This window comes from Malaya genurostris, chromosome 2 (genome assembly GCF_030247185.1).
Source record: "Malaya genurostris strain Urasoe2022 chromosome 2, Malgen_1.1, whole genome shotgun sequence".
NCBI lineage: Eukaryota > Metazoa > Arthropoda > Insecta > Diptera > Culicidae > Malaya > Malaya genurostris.
The window spans coordinates 255500892-255522265 of NC_080571.1; the positions used below are offsets into that span (position 1 = coordinate 255500892).

The 21374-nt window shown below is 33.0% G+C and overlaps 1 long non-coding RNA gene across 1 annotated transcript; it reads left to right on the forward strand.

Annotated features, from left to right (window-relative positions):
- The first annotated feature begins 19512 nt into the window (after positions 1–19512).
- On the forward strand, positions 19513–20313 carry LOC131430173 (uncharacterized). Its single transcript, XR_009229494.1, has 3 exons — positions 19513–19647; positions 19889–20048; positions 20122–20313. It is a non-coding gene; the product is annotated as an uncharacterized LOC131430173 (long non-coding RNA).
- Positions 20314–21374: the final 1061 nt, after the last annotated feature.

Genomic DNA, 21374 nt, shown 5'->3' on the forward strand with positions numbered 1-21374 from the left:
AGAATTTTTATTTCGGAGATATCGTTATTTGAAAAAGGCATATTTTCTTATTAAAATTGTTCATAACTGTTGAACCAGACAATATAAAAAATCTTCTTCCACTAAAAGCTGCACATTTTTAGGCTCTAAAATTTTTTAGAACATAACTTCATTCAGAAAATTCAAATGAAAAAAACGTTATTTCAAGAAGCAGGATATGTAAATCGTTCCAATATAAAAACGGTAAGAGATACAGATCTAATATCTTCAAAAAAGTTGCTTAAAATTGATTATTCTACATTATTGTCGAAGAACGCATTGTTCTACCTCAACCATATTTCGAAATAATTGTTTAGATCATGATTTGTTTTAAAAACCACTATACCCAAAGACACGCAGTGTACATGTCAAAAAAATTCATTGAAAACTGAGAGGGTGCTGCCATCTCCGAATACGATTTGAAGCAAATTGAGTCATCAGAAGGAGATCTGCAGTTTGTGAAAATTTATTTGAAAAATTATAAATTTCGTTTAGTAATTACGGTTATTAAGTTTGTTCTCAGTGCACATGATTATTTGCACAAGATTTGATTTGACTAGCAATTGTGCTATCGAAAAGCAAGCACATATTCCATTCAAACCCAAGCATTTTTTGAAACACTAAGACATGGATTCTTATTTAGAAACAGTAGTACACAAGATCTGCTCCAGCCATCAAGAGAAACCAAAAACCAACATAAAAAATATTTTATCAATTATCATACCTAGTTTCGACAGTTAGCATAAATCTTAATTAGTCAATTAAACTCTTTCGTTGAAAAGCGCTTGCTAGACGTTATTTTCTCGGGTGAATAAAAAAGAGATGAAATGATATATCTTGTCTGCAGGGTCAACGCAATAATTTTAATTATTCTATTAAGATATAAACATAACCGTTGCTCACACTTGACTAGAGTAAAGCTGCAGGTTATCCAACTGAATGGAAATAACTCGAAATGTTTAAGCATGAAATCCACCGTGTTGATCACTATTTTCGGTCCTATAAATTATACGAAACATATGGTTCAGAAGATCATGATTGCATTTGCAAATTTACGCCATGTGTTAGCAGATGGTATTTATAATTTCTACAAAACCCTAATCACAAGTGCGTGCAGACTACATTTGCCGCATGCAGTCTGGTGCATTGTTGTGCTGAGTGTCGTGCGACACGTGCACTTCCATGTGATGGAAATCGGGTCGGTTTTATGATTTCCGGCTTTATTTGTCTGACTCGGTTTCTGTGCAAACCGAGGACTTCTGATGGTCGGATGGTGCGTAATTGACGATGGCATAACAGCCATCAGATGGCTAGTTGAAAAGTTCGGATCTCGCCACTTGTTTATGTTCGCTCCTCCGACTAGTAAACCGAACAAACTCGAAACAGGAGTTCCAACTTAGCTAGTATGGTGTGGTCGCACTATCCTAGACGAAAATTTGCATTTAAACAATCGATAATTTGCATGTAAATATGATACTGACTGTAAATGTAGCCTCCCGCTGAGCGCCCTGGAAGCAGTTTCCTTAGCAGAGTCCCCAAGAGTTGCCAGTTGGGTCGATTTTGTTACTCAACAAATTGAATAAATTTTGTAAATTAAGAAAATGTGGAGGATCTAAATCAATAGAATGGAAAAATTGCCGGATTATAAATATAGGGTAAATATATGAATCAATTGTCTTTCATACATCCTATTCGTGTTCGTTCCTCGATCCCGCACATAATGTCAGAAAGTTTTATCGGTTCAAGATGCAACTTACTAAAAGGTTTAATAATCGATACAAAATGATAAAAGGAACAGGAAAAACGACATCACGGAACGTTAAAAAAATATATGGAAACTGTTTGTATGTTATTATCGTTTAATTTACTCCGGTTTTAATTCTTGTAATCTATTCTAAATCAAATAGAAATTGACAATGTAAATATAGAGATAATATAAATAGAAAACCTTTATTTGTCCATCAAGTGGTGTAATGATGCCTTCCTCATATTACTTATATTTTAAAAAATATCACGAGAAGATTCTGTGAAGAATTTTTTTTTTAATCTTGAATAAAATAGGAAACTTTCATTGGGCTTAAACTAACATAACTACAGGGTGATTTTTTAAGAGCTTGAGAACTTTTTTAAACAATAAAACGCATAAAATTTGCAAAATCTCATCGGTTCTTTATTTTAAACGTTAGATTGGTACATGACATTTACTTTTTGAAGATAATTTCATTTAAATGTTGACCGCGGCTGCGTCTTAGGTGGTCCATTCGGAAAATCCGCTTTTTTATCGACAAATTTTGTTCAGCGATGAGGCTCATTTCTGGTTGAATGACTACGTAAATAAGCGAAATTGCCGCATTTGGAGTGAGGAGCAACCAGAAGCCGTTCAAGAACTGCCCATGCATCCCGAAAAATGCACTGTTTGGTGTGGTTTGTACGCTGGTGGAATCATTGGACCGTATTTTTTCAAAGATGCTGTTGGACGCAACGTTACAGTGAATGGCGATCGCTATCGTTCGATGCTAACAAACTTTTTGTTGCCAAAAATGGAAGAACTGAACTTGGTTGACATGTGGTTTCAACAAGATGGCGCTACATGCCACACAGCTCGCGATTCTATGGCCATTTTGAGGGAAAACTTCGGAGAACAATTCATCTCAAGAAATGGACCGGTAAGTTGGCCACCAAGATCATGCGATTTGACGCCTTTAGACTATTTTTTGTGGGGCTACGTCAAGTCTAAAGTCTACAGAAATAAGCCAGTAACTATTCCAGCTTTGGAAGACAACATTTCCGAAGAAATTCGGGCTATTCCGGCCGAAATGCTCGAAAAAGTTGCCCAAAATTGGACTTTCCGAATGGACCACCTAAGACGCAGCCGCAGTCAACATTTAAATGAAATTATCTTCAAAAAGTAAATGTCATGTACCAATCTAACGTTTAAAATAAAGAACCGATGAGATTTTGCAAATTTTATGCGTTTTATTGTTTGAAAAAGTTCTCAAGCTCTTAAAAAATCACCCTTTATTTCAATTCATAAACAGTTATGTAAAGTTAAAAAGAATTTTTCTTTATTTTGCACCGTCGCACTAAATGATTTAACACACTTTACCCTATAGTTCTGGAACCGGAAGTTGGATTCGGAAGAAATTAAACAGCAACCTATGAGACTATCGGAACTTTTATTTGAGCCTGTTTGTGGAAATCGATTAAATCATATCTGAGAAAATTGAGTGAGTCTCGTTTTAAACTTTTTGACTACGGTACTTCTGGAACCGGGAACTTGGAACGAGTATAGCCGAAGTCGGTTCGTTTAGTAAATAACTAATACAGCCTACAAGTTGAATCAGTTTTATGCCAAATCTAGAAGCATTTTACCCTTTTTTACATCATCGCTCTAAATGACGGTGTAAAATTCAATAGCAACCTATGGGACTATGATATTTTTTTATTTCATGAGTGACATTATTTGACACATGCACACACATGCATTGCTCAGCTCGACGAACTGTGTCGAATGATATAGAACACTTAACCCTCTGGGCCAATTTTCACTAGTCAATTTTTGAAATGATTGCATAAACTTTCTATATGAGAAAGGTAATAAGTGTACTTTTATAGAAAAGCATCGTTATTATGATCTTGTAATAACAACAACAACTAGGTACAAATTGAATAAAAGAAATAGAAATTTACATTGTTTTCACCTGAAAAATATAAATTTTAATGTGGCAACGCTGCACGCTATACTAAATTGAACAAAGCACGCTGCGAACGGATCAAAGCCGCACGTACCGTTGTGAAAAAATACTATGAAATTGAAAATTTTCACTAATCACACTGTAATACCGGAACCGGAAGTCGGATCTGGATCATCGGGGACTTTTTAAAGAATTTCAAGATCTTTTATTTGCTTCTTAGTTTGTGAAACTCGGTGCGCATTGTTTAATAAGTTTGCACATATTTCCTTGTAATTCCGGAACCAAAAGTCGGATCCGAATAAAACTCAGGAACTTTGTATGGAACCTTAAGACCTTTCATTTGAATCTAAGAGTGTGAAATAACGGTTCAGCCATCTCTGATAAAATTGAGTGACATTGTTTGTCGCATACACACATACACACACAGACATTTTGTCATCTCAACGAACTAAGTCGAATGGTATATGACACTCGGCCCTCCGGGCCTCGGAGCGGTTTGTAGCTATCCTCTATTTATCCTCCAAAAATTTTTTATGCTGTTGTAAGGTTTTAGAGGATAGCTACAAATCGACAGAGGATAAGCTTCCTGTGCATTTAATCGTCAAATAATGCACGGGAATTGAAAATTTGTACAATTTTCTACAAAAACACATATTTCTATTCGAATTTTTCGCATAAGATTTCGTCAAATCATAAATTTGAATTTTCTCATGGAAGAACCTTACAAAGGGAATATAATCGTTGTAGGGCTTTGGAGGATAACTACAAGATGTTAGAGGATAAGTTTTCAGTGGTTTTATTAAAACAAATAATTATTAGAAGTCATAGATAATATTAAACTCTCGACTTTTATTGAACATTAATAGAAGATTTTGAATAAAATTATTTATAATGATAACTTATATTGAGACGTATATAAAAACGATCGCAAAAGCAGTTATTAAAACATAGAGGATAGGAGTTTCAACGATTGAAACTATTCACTGTTTATTATAAACTGTTCTAATGGCATTTTTAAGCAAATCAGTATCATTGATTTCCGATGGTTTTAATAATTTTGTGAGAAATATAAGAAATCATAAAAATATCGCCAATGTTACAATTTTCCCTAATCAAAGTAAATAAAACTTGGAGGATAAGAGTTTTAATAATCTAATCTATACACCATTCATCATTAAATGTTTCTAGAGCATTGTTTAAGAAATCTGCATCATTGATTTCTGATAGTTTCACTACTTTTGTGAAATATATGCAAAGTCAATAAAAATTTCGAAATTTTCAACTTTCCCCTGATCAGAGTTACTAAAACTTGGAGGATAAGAGTTTTAATAATCTAATCTATACACCATTCGTCATTAAATGTTCCTAGAGCATTGTTTAAGAAATCTGCATCATTGATTTCTGATAGTTCCACTACTTTTGTGAAATATATGCAAAGTCAATAAAAATTTCGAAATTTTCAACTTTCCCCTGATCAGAGTTACTAAAACTTGGAGGATAAGAGTTTTAATAATCTAATCTATACACCATTCGTCATTAAATGTTCCTAGAGCATTGTTTAAGAAATCTGCATCATTGATTTCTGATAGTTTCACTACTTTTGTGAAATATATGCAAAGTCAATAAAAATTTCGAAATTTTCAACTTTCCCCTGATCAGAGTTACTAAAACTTGGAGGATAAGAGTTTTAATAATCTAATCTATACACCATTCGTCATTAAATGTTCCTAGAGCATTGTTTAAGAAATCTGCATCATTGATTTCTGATAGTTTCACTACTTTTGTGAAATATATGCAAAGTCAATAAAAATTTCGAAATTTTCAACTTTCCCCTGATCAGAGTTACTAAAACTTGGAGGATAAGAGTTTTAATGATCTAATCTATACACCATTCGTCATTTAATGTTCCTAGAGCATTGTTTAAGAAATCTGCATAATTGATTTCTGATAGTTTCACTACTTTTGTGAAATATATGGAAAGTCAATAAAAATTCCGAAATTTTCAAATTTTCCCTGATCAGAGCTACTAAAACTTGGAGGATAAGAGTTTTAATGATCTAATCTATACACCATTCGTCATTAAATGTTCCTAGAGCATTGTTTAAGAAATCTGCATCATTGATTTCTGATAGTTTCACTACTTTTGTGAAATATATGGAAAGTCAATAAAAATTTCGAAATTTTCAACTTTCCCCTGATCAGAGTTACTAAAACTTGGAGGATAAGAGTTTTAATGATCTAATCTATACACCATTCGTCATTAAATGTTCCTAGAGCATTGTTTAAGAAATCTGCATCATTGATTTCTGATAGTTTCACTACTTTTGTGAAATATATGGAAAGTCAACAAAAATTTCAAAATTTTCAACTTTCCCCTGATCAGAGTTACTAAAACTTGGAGGATAAGAGTTTTAATGATCTAATCTATACACCATTCGTCATTAAATGTTCCTAGAGCATTGTTTAAGAAATCTGCATCATTGATTTCTGATAGTTTCACTACTTTTGTGAAATATATGGAAAGTCAATTAAAATTTCAAAATTTTCAACTTTCCCCTGATCAGAGTTACTAAAACTTGGAGGATAAGAGTTTTAATGATCTAATCTATACACCATTCGTCATTAAATGTTCCTAGAGCATTGTTTAAGAAATCTGCATCATTGATTTCTGATAGTTTCACTACTTTTGTGAAATATATGGAAAGTCAATAAAAATTTCGAAATTTTCAACTTTCCCCTGATCAGAGTTACTAAAACTTGGAGGATAAGAGTTTTAATGATCTAATCTATACACCATTCGTCATTAAATGTTCCTAGAGCATTGTTTAAGAAATCTGCATCATTGATTTCTGATAGTTTCACTACTTTTGTGAAATATATGGAAAGTCAATAAAAATTTCAAAATTTTCAACTTTCCCCTGATCAGAGTTACTAAAACTTGGAGGATAAGAGTTTTAATGATCTAATCTATACACCATTCGTCATTAAATGTTCCTAGAGCATTGTTTAAGAAATCTGCATCATTGATTTCTGATAGTTTCACTACTTTTGTGAAATATATGGAAAGTCAATAAAAATTTCAAAATTTTCAACTTTCCCCTGATCAGAGTTACTAAAACTTGGAGGATAAGAGTTTTAATGATCTAATCTATACACCATTCGTCATTAAATGTTCCTAGAGCATTGTTTAAGAAATCTGCATCATTGATTTCTGATAGTTTCACTACTTTTGTGAAATATATGGAAAGTCAATAAAAATTTCGAAATTTTCAACTTTCCCCTGATCAGAGTTACTAAAACTTGGAGGATAAGAGTTTTAATGATCTAATCTATACACCATTCGTCATTAAATGTTCCTAGAGCATTGTTTAAGAAATCTGCATCATTGATTTCTGATAGTTTCACTACTTTTGTGAAATATATGGAAAGTCAATAAAAATTTCAAAATTTTCAACTTTCCCCTGATCAGAGTTACTAAAACTTGGAGGATAAGAGTTTTAATGATCTAATCTATACACCATTCGTCATTAAATGTTCCTAGAGCATTGTTTAAGAAATCTGCATCATTGATTTCTGATAGTTTCACTACTTTTGTGAAATATATGGAAAGTCAATAAAAATTTCGAAATTTTCAACTTTCCCCTGATCAGAGTTACTAAAACTTGGAGGATAAGAGTTTTAATAATCTAATCTATACACCATTCGTCATTAAATGTTCCTAGAGCATTGTTTAAGAAATCTGCATCATTGATTTCTGATAGTTCCACTACTTTTGTGAAATATATGCAAAGTCAATAAAAATTTCGAAATTTTCAACTTTCCCCTGATCAGAGTTACTAAAACTTGGAGGATAAGAGTTTTAATAATCTAATCTATACACCATTCGTCATTAAATGTTCCTAGAGCATTGTTTAAGAAATCTGCATCATTGATTTCTGATAGTTTCACTACTTTTGTGAAATATATGCAAAGTCAATAAAAATTTCGAAATTTTCAACTTTCCCCTGATCAGAGTTACTAAAACTTGGAGGATAAGAGTTTTAATAATCTAATCTATACACCATTCGTCATTAAATGTTCCTAGAGCATTGTTTAAGAAATCTGCATCATTGATTTCTGATAGTTTCACTACTTTTGTGAAATATATGCAAAGTCAATAAAAATTTCGAAATTTTCAACTTTCCCCTGATCAGAGTTACTAAAACTTGGAGGATAAGAGTTTTAATGATCTAATCTATACACCATTCGTCATTTAATGTTCCTAGAGCATTGTTTAAGAAATCTGCATAATTGATTTCTGATAGTTTCACTACTTTTGTGAAATATATGGAAAGTCAATAAAAATTCCGAAATTTTCAAATTTTCCCTGATCAGAGCTACTAAAACTTGGAGGATAAGAGTTTTAATGATCTAATCTATACACCATTCGTCATTAAATGTTCCTAGAGCATTGTTTAAGAAATCTGCATCATTGATTTCTGATAGTTTCACTACTTTTGTGAAATATATGGAAAGTCAATAAAAATTTCGAAATTTTCAACTTTCCCCTGATCAGAGTTACTAAAACTTGGAGGATAAGAGTTTTAATGATCTAATCTATACACCATTCGTCATTAAATGTTCCTAGAGCATTGTTTAAGAAATCTGCATCATTGATTTCTGATAGTTTCACTACTTTTGTGAAATATATGGAAAGTCAATAAAAATTTCAAAATTTTCAACTTTCCCCTGATCAGAGTTACTAAAACTTGGAGGATAAGAGTTTTAATGATCTAATCTATACACCATTCGTCATTAAATGTTCCTAGAGCATTGTTTAAGAAATCTGCATCATTGATTTCTGATAGTTTCACTACTTTTGTGAAATATATGGAAAGTCAATTAAAATTTCAAAATTTTCAACTTTCCCCTGATCAGAGTTACTAAAACTTGGAGGATAAGAGTTTTAATGATCTAATCTATACACCATTCGTCATTAAATGTTCCTAGAGCATTGTTTAAGAAATCTGCATCATTGATTTCTGATAGTTTCACTACTTTTGTGAAATATATGGAAAGTCAATAAAAATTTCGAAATTTTCAACTTTCCCCTGATCAGAGTTAATAAAACTTGGAGGATAAGAGTTTTAATGATCTAATCTATACACCATTCGTCATTAAATGTTCCTAGAGCATTGTTTAAGAAATCTGCATCATTGATTTCTGATAGTTTCACTACTTTTGTGAAATATATGGAAAGTCAATAAAAATTTCGAAATTTTCAACTTTCCCCTGATCAGAGCTACTAAAACTTGGAGGATAAGAGTTTTAATAATCTAATCTATACACCATTCGTCATTAAATGTTCCTAGAGCATTGTTTAAGAAATCTGCATCATTGATTTCTGATAGTTTCACTACTTTTGGGAAATATATGCAAAGTCAATAAAAATTTCGAAATTTTCAACTTTCCCCTAATCAGAGTTACTAAAACTTGGAGGATATTATATTGAAACAATTAAAACTGTATGATGTTTGTTATAAAATGTTCCAGTGGCATTTATAAGTAAATGTATAATTGATATCCGATGGTTTTAATAAGGGGCTGGGGTCCACTAGGAGATTGATAGTACCTATTAGCTCTCTCCGGACTGTACCAGCCTAGATGCCGTGTGGAATCCGGCGGAAAAAAATGAACCAAGAATAGATCCACTGGGTTCCTGCTTCCATGTCGTAAAAGGCGACAATTGCGACTTTTTCCTTTCAGTTATCAGATATTTTCAATGTTTTACTTCTGATTACTCTATTTTACTAAATCATCTCTTTATTCAATCTATCAATTTCCGTCTAGCTTCGGAGAAAAGTTTTATTAGGAATGATTTCTTCTTCCATGTTATTGATGTCTTTCAGGATTGTAAGATGAATGATAAGGATCAACCATTGCGCAAATCCGTTTATATTACAAATTTAATAACAGAGATAACATATATCGGTATATTGAATACATAGTAAAAAACACTTGATATTAATATTTCAAACAGTAAATTAATATTTTTCTCGGTAGCCGGCTGCCCAGATCAACTAATATAACCAATTAATAATTTTAATGAATAATTAAAATAATAAAGCGGAAATAATAAAGAATCAAGACGCGTGTGAAACCTGTTGACCTTTGTTTGGTGATTTAAAATGATTTTATAATAACTGTTTAGAATATTTCAATGCAATGAATCAACTTTTTTGTCTAAATCCTATTCGCTCGTTTATTTTGTATCACGTAGTTTCATTTATAAAAACGTGCTTAATCCACCTAGCAGTGAGATGATACCTTTTTTTTATCAATCCGCATGTGTTTTTTGCATGACTAAAAAAAAACGCGAAAGGTAGATGCATAAACGAGTGACTGCATACTCGACAGCCGGCTGTCCGGAGTTTTGTCAATTTCGGAGATTGACTGTTTCGTGCATTATATTGCCAGCACAAAGTAACACATAAAACGATAATACTTAAAAACATTCTTGGTAGCCGGCTACCCAGAGCAATAAACACATGATAACATTATTAAAACATTTACTAACAAAGTATCCTCTCCTGTGATGCATGTGGGAATGCAGAGGATTCCTCGGTTCTTAGTAGCAACATGCATCGAACTAACAATCCTTTCCCTCCCAAGTACATCTGCATTCGGCGTGGCCGGCGTCGGTATTGATCAGCATGCATGGTTCAATACAGTTTGCACAGTGTGAAACAATGTGTTATTCCCAAACATGTTACTTCAAAAAATCATTTTGCAATCTCAATTGGTCCAGATCAATAACGGAGTAGCAACACACGGGCGGTCTCTAATGCTAATGCTAATGCTAAAATTGATATCCGATGGTTTTAATAATTTTGTGAGGAATATGAGCAAAAAGAATAATTTCGTCCATTTACGCTCCGTATAATTTTCTTTGAGATGGCTAAACCGATTCCAACAAACTTCGTTTGAAAATTTCAATTGGGTTGAGAATCAAGTTCGAAAATCAATCGCTTCTGATTCCGGGGATATATTGGCATAAGTGACCTAACCGACAAAACGGCCTTTCTTATATCCGCACTTATTTTCAGAGAGTAACCAATCATTGAATTCAAATATAATATATTTTTTTATTAAGAACCTTTTAACAGAAGTCATTCTGGTCCTTCAAATGTATCATAGATTACTTTTGGTTCGAGAATGTTGTCGAATATTGGACTTCGTCACGCATTCCAGAACCCAAAAATTCTTGTCAGAAGTTATCCTAACGAAAAAAGTATATTTTGATGAGATTGTTTGAATGACAAGAGAAAGGCATCATCACACCACAAGAATAGGTTCTTTACTTAATCATTAAATTAATAAGGCACATTGTGTTAGGCTAGAATGTCGAGGGCATTTGTTAAAACTACTTCGAACTAGGATATTTTCATTAAAACGTGGGGGTCGGTAATGGTTTCCTACATGATGAATGATCCTAGTGACGTTGGTAAGTATTTACAATGGCAGTATTTTTCTGTCCGTGTGAGTTCCGGGTCAAAAAGACCCGGTGATTTGCTAGCATGCTGGTCATCAGTGAAAGCGGACCTCGGTAAGCGGTGATTGTTAATTTTGCAAAAGAAGAAAAGAGAGATAGTCAATGTTGTATCAAACGTGATTGAAAAAAATTTAAAAGAGGGCGGGACAGTAAGAGGGACGGGAGCGAGAAAATTAGTGATATCATGAAGATCGTGGGATGAAGAAGATCGAGCTTGAGGGTGGATATTCTTATTCGGGAATAGGAGCAGACTTTCTGACAAAGACACAGTAACACACAAAACTTGTACTGTGATATTCTTAAAGTATTTACAGATGAGAATATGAGAACTATCCCAACTCACCGAAACATTCCGAACATTTATGGTTTTACACTACATAACTTCAAAAGTGAGCAGAACCACTTTGAAAGAAAGTGCGTACGTTTAGGGCACGCTTAGGGTTATGTAGAAACTGTACCTACCGCATATGTGAACGTTGGTGTTTACTGAACTGGAATAGAACCTTGGGAAAATAAAATATAGGAAGATATAAAAAGGGCAACACTCATCACTCTCCCAGAGTAAATTTTGAACAGGCGTTCTGTAATAAAGTCAGACGGAGAACCATAGCAGTCTTTGCATTACATTCCTTTTATGGAACTTGACCTTTCTGGTTCAACTGATTTCGCGGCCGATTCTTAGTGTTAAGAATTAGTGCAAGCCTACTGACCCCAAGTACCCTTCAAGGCTCGAACATACAATTGGTTTGTAAGACTAGTGCCATATGCAATGAACCGGGCCAATAAAGTTGTACACACAGCACCATTCGCGTTTTTACTGTTACTGTTGACGTTTTCATTTGAGAAAATTGAAACTGTCCCAGGGTAGTTTCATGAAACACTTTTAACGAAACTGTGTTGGCACTTAGAAACGGGGATCTGAGCAAACCTGATATAAAAACCAGGATCGAAACTGACTTGATTTTTAGTTCAACAGTGTTGAAACTAGGTTTTTCATCAAGCGAAAACGACATATGAGAGTATGTAGTTTATTGCTGCTCTAGACAGATCCTGTTCACGATCTACACAAGGGTTTCAAAATGCTCGAAATTGGTTTATCACATACTATGTATAAGTTGTCTTTCTTCAGTATCCGACCTACTATAGGTGCAAAAATCATTTCATTTCGTAAAATATGTAAAGAAAGGTTATCAATTTTCAATTAGCAATCATCCATTGTAAACGAGCTTCGATACAACTATCGAAATAACTTCGCAGTTAAAATTGGAATCATTGTGTTGCTCGTGATATGCTTTCCATAGAATATTATCTTGTTACTGAAAAGAAACAAGATATGATACAATACATAATACTTATTCACCTTTCATTAATTCTATTAGGTTTTTGATGTGGGAAAAATTATGTTTTATTAGGTTTTCGATGTGGGAAAAATCAAAACACAATAATAGGATCCAGAGGTGCCAGATCAAAATTAGAAATGTAAGCAACACTCAAAATATTCTGGAAAACTGCTCAATTTGCAGATTTTGACAGATAAAATTGGGGCCGAGTGAATTAAAAAATATAAACGTTATGGCAATTGTGTGTAATAATCTACAGAAATGGAAATAATATATGCAAAAACATTTAACATTATGTAATAATCGAAAAAATAACTATAGCCTGCATAAAAAATCTGCGAACCTAGCATCACTGATAGGATCACAGAAAACACACTGATTAAAATTTGTACGATCGATTCATATGTAAATTGCACTTCAATTTTATATGATTTTTCATTTCAACACATAACCAACGCGATTTATTTTAAGATTTAATGGGAAAATTCACTAAGATGCAAGATCAGATTATTTTTCACTTGGCATTGATGTGTTGTTCTTTTGGATGTGATGTGTTTTGCTATTGAATCGAACTACATGTGTTAAACACTTCATTTTCTAGTGGAAATGAGTACAGCACAAATGTATGTGCAGAACACTTGATTCGGTCTACTGTGTTTCGATAAAAATCTATGTGTAAAATGTAACATAATTTCAACTCAATATTAACAGTTTTACCACTCATTTTATGAATTAAGTGTATGTTTTCATGAATTTCATGTGTTCTACAGTAGTGATAGCACTGATTACAATGTCTCATACAGTTCATCAAAAAATGTTGAATCAATAATTGTGAACCAGTGAACTTAGTAATTATGCAATGTTGTTGACCCTTCGTTAATAAGCGTCGATAAACATTGGAAATGTAAATATCTCGCACACAATATTTTGTTACTTCCATTTACTTTAATGCTTCGTAAGATTAGAATATAACAAATTATAGAGATTCTAATTAATAATTCTAATTAATTCTTGCTTCCCTGTTTCAAGATCCACTCGATATGCAGCAAAATACCGCGATTTCTTTCATATTGCAACTTAAGAATAATTTTACGTAAACAAACATTGTCATAGTTAAGACGCATGTAGCGATTCGACGCTTGTTGTTTTGTTTATAATAATAATTAAACTGCAACTGAAGGTGAACCGGTTTTATTAGGGGTCCAATTTGAATGGTATTTGAAAAATCATATACTATTCCATCTTGAGTTTATCTTTGGTAATAGTTCAAATATTTTGCACATGATGCTTGCGTGCAAATTATTTTCATTATTCACTTGCATTCTAATTGTCAGACAAATGTGAATTTATGAGAATGTTTTGATTTTAATGGATTTAAAGTTTTAATTATCATGTAAAATGCTTTTTCATATGAGGTGGATATGAATTTATGAATGAAATGTCATCATTTAAATATGAACTTTTAAATGATTTGTTGTATATAGTTTATTGAAGATAAGATATCCGCTAAAACTTTCTATAATTTTAATATTCCATTTTCATTTTGATAACTGACATAAGCCTTTTCAACAATTGAATGACTTTGTTGGCTAGTCTCCAATTCCTGAAAATACGAACATTTTATGAGTCATACAAATAAAAATGAATCAACATTGAATGTGAATTTTCAAACGGCGTACCAGTAAATGTCAGTTTGGTTAGTATCCCATTGCTGCAATGCGATTATATATTTTATCATTATTTTCAAATAGCAACTGTTGGTTCATGATTTCTTGTTTATTTTCATGGATGAAGTTGATAGGTGTAAATAAACAAAGAGAAACTGTCACTTGCTGATGCGATGTTTTGGATATACTTACTGTGTAATATTTCTAAGACACGTGATAGAAAACATGATCCAATCAATCTCACGAAAATTCTTGTAGCCATTTTGGTCAAAACCTTTTTATTATATGCTTGACACTTAGTATTGCCTCAATTGTCAGAGAATATAAAGAATATTAAGAAAACATATAAGTATCAATACAGCGACACTTCGAACTAACATGTTGTGACATTGATCTCTGTTATAATGTTACACGCTTTAATCTCACGTTCAAAGCATTCTATATCAACAAGTATTCATATCTCGGTTGATTTTTCATTAGGGCGTATAAGCAAGTGACCGTTTTTCTTTAATCACCCTCTCTTTCGATTATTGTGATGTGATTGAAAAGATGTTCTTTGATTTCACTACACTGTTTGAAAGTCGAAAGTTTCGGGTATCATTTTATGCAAAGGGTTGAGTGATAAACGTGGGAACCGCTTGGTAAATTATAGAAGAGAAACTGTCACTTGCTTATGATAACATTTGATTGCGCCATATGACGACACCAATGAAGCGAACTTGATGTGTTAGTGAGTGAAACACATATAAAAACGTGTCGACTTTTAGAAGTGTAAAACAAATCGTATTGGTTATGTATTGTCAATGCAGCACTAATCTGCAATTCGTTGGACAGTCCAGTGCAGCGACGTTGCCGAGCGACTGCCTCACCGCTGCCAGATATACAACTCTAACTATACAACCGTATCCACCAGGATTTTTCCACATTGAAATCTTTGACAATTTCAGCAAAGGTGAGAAGATGAAAACGCTCGGCTAACTTAGATACAGGCGACTTTGTTTTGTCAAATTGGATTTGACAACCGTCACTGAATCAATTTTGGTAGCCGCCTGGTCGCCATGGCTGCCCAGGTAGCCAAAAGGCTATACGGGTTGAACTGCCATTACCTACACTGAAAATAATTTTCACGCTACCATCATGTGTAAAGCATTTGAACTATTACTACTTGTAGAACTCATGATATTCATAAAAATAAACACTAAACTCATAAAATGAGTGTAAAAACTGTTGATATTCAGTGGAAATCATGCTACATTTATCTGAAACGCACATCAAAAAATTATAAGATATATCGTTACCTCTAGATTCTACATGAATATAATATGAATGTCACATTGTTTGTCACATAGATTTCAATTGAAATACAAATGACCGGATCAAAAGTTTTGCACATACATTTGTGCTGTACTCATTTCCACTAGAAAATGAAGTGTTAAACACATGTAGTTTGATTCATTAGCAAAACACATAACATCCAAAGGAAACACACGTCGAAGCAAAGTGCAAAATAATCTAATCTTAGTGAATTTGCACATGAAATCTTAAAACAAATCGCTCTGGTTAAGTATTGAAATGAAAAAGCATATTAAATTGAAGTTCTGTTTACATATGAATCGATCGTGAAAATGTTTACCAGTGTATACATCAACTGATAGAATCATGTTACTTTATACATATTTTGTTGTATTGTTTATGAACATAATTGAATACATTGTCTTGCATCCACTATTGAAGAACATAACGATGGAAAATCACTTTCTGTATGCGCTTTAAGTTGATAATGTATGTTTAGGAACCAATGGATTTGACACTGAACGTTACAAGGGAGTGAATTTTCGTTCACTTGTGAGTGATTAATATATCGCATGACAGTCTACGTACCATTGGTGCACAGAAAACTTCGCTGGAGCAACATAATCAGGCGAGAGAGACGTCACTTCCGATATTTTTCTGCATGCACAATATTGAAATGAAAAAGCACATTAAATTGAAGTGCAATTTACATATGAATCGATCGCACAAATTTTTATCAGTGTTGTTTAAATTCTTTGCACATGGTGCTACCGTGCAAATTATTTTCAGTGCATATAAACGTCAATTTATATGACCCAGTGTAAAAAAGATCAGACTGCACGTTAAACGAAAGCTTTACAAATCCTGTGTGCAATTCATAATGTAAGATAATTTTCCTAAAATGAAATTTATAGTTTAGTTTATACCAATATATGTAAATAAGTATTGATAATCTATTTGTTCTTACTTTTCTTTACGTTTCGTTTTAGGCTCGTCAGTGCAGAGCAGTTCAAATTGAACTGTTTAATGCAAAGTTAAACAGTTCAACTTGAACCGCTAAGCAGACGTAAAGTTAATGCTACTTGCAAAACACTTATTAATTGGCACCGAAGTGCCATGTCTTTGCTGACGTGCCGAACGAAAACGTTATTTTCGGCTAATACTGGCCGATTCAGGTATGGTCATTTAGGGGTAAACCTAAGTTCAAGCAAGCGGTTCAAGTTGAACTGTTTAAGTTTGCATTAAGCAGTTCAATTTGAACTGCTCTGCACTGACGAGTCTAAGACGAAACGTAAAGAAAAGTAAAAACGGTTATGTGCCCTAAGCACAAACTTAGGTTTACCCCTAAATGACTATTTGTTCTGTACTTCACAGTTGGAAAAATTGGATACAAGAAATTAAAATTGTGCTTTAGATTCAAAATTTTGTTCAGTACCTTTTATTGTTAAAATTGCTAACACAGGTTATTTACTGTAAAAATCTTTTTCACATTTTAGTTTTAGTTAAGAAAGTTTAGGAGATATTGTGCAGGATAGGATGAGATGCATTAGGACGGCAGAACTAACATTGACAGCAATTGGGCTTTGGTTTCAATTCCCATTTAGAAATTATCATATATTCTCAGATCAATCAGGTTTATCTTTAAAAGGCATGCAATTTTTTTCACTTCTACTGAATAAATTAACATAAAACCTTTCTTAATCTTCCTAGTGGTGTGTCAATGTCTTTCTCTTGCCATTTAAATTATCTCTTTAAAACATTTCATAGATTATATCCTTGACCATTATTATTGCGAGCTTATCAAATAACCCTTTTTCTATTTGTTTATTTCTATGATCCCTGTATGAATAATAAAGTTATGCCCTCCTGCATTTTTTGGCTGGTTTCTACGACTAAGACAAATCTATGGGTAATTTCATCGTCTTGTTTACTGTTTCCCGTAATAAAAAGTTTGGAAACCATTAAAAAAAGATAGTTTCGCCCTTTCTTTCTGGCAAATGAAGTATCGCCCTATCTGTAGTCTGGAAGCAGATAATGACGATATGACATTTTGTATTCAATTCAATTACAATCGAATTGTCATACAAGTGCATATGAACAAGCTTACTTTTCAACAGATTTATACCTCATCTTCATGTAGAATGCATTTTCATATGATGTGAATAGGAATTTGAAATTGAATTGTAATCATTTAGATGTTAGGTTCTTAATAATATATAATAGTTTATTAGTTTATTCATTTACATGTTATAATTTTAGGATTTTAATGTCTAATTTTCGCTCTCACCAACTCATTATTGACGAAAATGAGTTAAGTTACATTGTATCAATCAGTTGCGATATACATCGAGATATATCTGAAAGTATTCATTCAATTTGACTTGATGTAGTAGTAAAATGGATAGAGAGCCAGTGCTCGCAAACGAAACCAAACACGATTTTCAACAAAGGAAAACAACTAATACATTTTATGCAGCACACCAATGTGGCATCAGTGCACCAGTTCACCTATTCAGCGAAGAAATAACAGAACAAATGAAAAACATCCGCTTTGCTGCAGCAACTGAGCAAAGAATGTGATAGAGCATCTGTTCATAAACTTCATAATATTTTCAATTGTCTAAATGGATATGCGATATTTCTAACAATTCTAGAACACTTTTCTGTAGGTCAGACGAGAATCAAAATACATAAATGAATCGGAAAATGAGTACCTAGTAAATACCGAAAAAACTTACCATCACAGTAAAAAAATCCAACACCAACACATTACATCAAAATTGCTGTACATCACTATTCACTACCGATGTGCAGCGAATACGATATAATATGATAACAATCTTGGTGTCGTTCTAACGGTTGTAATATTACACGAAAAGATGCATAATTTCATATCAGAATCATATACAGTATTCAGTTAAGGTGATATAATGTACTGAATACGTTGTTTCTATGTAATAACGTGTGATTTATCTGCAATATTTCTTGAAAACAGAAAATTATTGCATTTGTTGTTCAGTACGTCTAAATTTTTTTTAACATCAATTGATAATCACATTGAGATTGTTACAATACTTATTTTGCTGTTTTGCGGATCAAAATTCCATTTGAAATCTATTCCACAATTATGAGTGTGAATTTTTCTCAGTGTACGATCGAAGCACCATGCCTTTACCAGCGGGCTGAGTTTTATTTATTATTTCACTTTTTATATTGGCGTGTAGTGCAGAGATGCCATTTATACAGATTTATCTGTATTATACAGATTTTTACATACGCATACAGAATACAGATTTGATACGGATTTTCTAAATTTGATACGAATTACCCAAGAAGTAAAATGAAAACATTTTCGTATGAGCAATCTATTAGTATTTGATTGCAGTGACGAGAAGCAAAGTCTTGGTCTCATTAAATTTACCATTTTACAGTTATAATGTGTAGGAATAACATCTTTTAACATCATTTTATTATTTTTACGTTTCGTCTTTGACTCATCAGTGCAGAGCAGTTTAAATTGAACTGCTTAGTGCTAAACTCGGCAGTTCAATTTGAACCGCTAAGCAGACGTAAAGTTTCTGCTATTTACAGAACACTTTTTGTTTTGCAACAGAGTGCAATGTCTTTTCTGACGTGCCGAACGAAAACGTGTTTTCGACTATTTCTGGCCGATGCAGGTTTGGTCATTTATGGGGTTACATTGAACTGCCGAGTTTAGCACTAAGCAGTTCAATTTGAACTGCTTTGCTTTGATGAGTCAAAGACGAAGCGTAAAAATAATAAAAACGGTTATGTGCCCTAGCACAAAATTTGGCTAACCCCTAAATAATCATTTCATATTTGAAATTTATTTTATTTGTGAATACAGATAAATACAGATTTTTTTTATAGATAGTAATACAGATTTCTATGAAAATATCTGGCATCTCTGGTGTAGTGTATGGTGCTGTCATGTCGAGTTTCCGGATAAAAAACTTATTGTAAAAGTTTGTGGTGCAGTTTTTTCGAGTGACTGATTGTCGATTAAAATAACTTTTTGTAAAAGTGGTGTTCTAAATATAATTCTGTTTCAAAATGACTGAAAGTGACTTAAATGTGAAAAGGTAAGTTTCATATCAAATATTAGCGCACCGAAAACGTTTTTTTTCTGATAAATCATGCTCTCATTTGAGGTTAAGTATACTCGTTGCAGTTGATAACTGGAAAATACTTCCAGCGACAATTATTATTATCACGTTCAACGTGAAATATTCGCTTTTTTTGTGTAGTGATGCACTAGATACGACGTTATGGATTGGCCAATGAACGCGATAAAAATGATTATATTATGGTTGCGTTTTTCAGACTTCAACTGCAGTGACAATATATGCTTCAGCACTGACAGGGTTGTTACGGTTGCACGGATTACGCGATTTTCGCGGATTTGGCGCGGTTTCTACTTAGATTTTGTTCCGATGGCGCGGATTTTGCGCGAATTTGAAGAAACGTCATTTCGGAAAGACACGTAAGTGATTGTATATTGTTTATATTTCATTTATAAATTTCATTATTCAATGCATTTAATTTTCTTTATACAGGCCTCTAAGTCATTTTCTACGAAGACCATACTAGTCAGAATTCATTATCGGATTTCTGTATTATCCGAATTCTACAAGCGAACATATCCAAATATTATGCTTGATGGTATGCTAATGCATAGTTACAATCGTCGTGATCGCTGAACACTTTCGCTGGAAACAGTAGATGTTTCTCTGCTCAGTGATCGTTGTGTGGTGAGAACATCATTTCGGAAAGACACGTAAGTGATTGTATATTGTTTATATTTCATTTGTAAATATCAAAATTAAATGCATTTAATTTTCTTTATACAGGCCTCTAAGTCATTTTCTACGAAGACCATACTAGTCGGAATTCATCATCGGATATCGGTATTATCCGAATTCTACTAGCGAAGATGTCTAAACGCTATGCTTGCTGGTATGCTGGTGTATAGTTACAATCGTCGTGGTCGATAAACTACAAAGTAAAGCTAAATACTACAAAGTGTATAATGATTGTGGCTAAGTTCTGTACCTATGTACTGGTTCGGTGCCATTGTCATCGTTACCAAAAGCTGCTGAATACAATTGTTCTCTAGTTGCTCATGACGTTCGAGATCGCTCCTGATCATAACATAAGAATAACTATATAGTTGTATATAGAATAAGCCTCAAAATATTGTTACTAATGCGAATTTATGATTCGCTAATCCCGACTAAAAGATCTGGTAATTGTCAGACTACTGAGTTCAACCAAAGTATAACTGAATGAAAAATCGATTAAACTAACAGTTTCCTTCGTAGAATAGTTATGTTGAGGTCATATGTTTCTTCGAGACGACCTAGATTGTGGACCAGTCGTTATTACAAATTCTTCCTTTTAGTATTTTAACAGTACTGCTACAAAAGCATCAACGTTCTATTTTTGTGCTAATTCTATAATTATCACCTATACACTGTCTGAGTTTTTAAATATTCTTGAAAATGCGATCACATCTACGATTTCTTATGTGATAAAATCGAATTGAATAACTATTCAATTTGATTTATAAAAAAAAATGCCATATGATACGATAACACAATCAAGCTAAAAAAATGAATAATAAGTAGGTAAATGATAATTCTGCTCCAGATGTTTTGAACCAGTTGCGATGAAACATATATACAAAATGTCTGCTACCGGGAATCCCAATAGATACTTCCCGTGGTTTAGTCTACTTTTGCAATCGGAATGGTATCTGCAACCATGAATGTTGCCAATTATCTGCTACAGGAAATCCCAATAGATACTT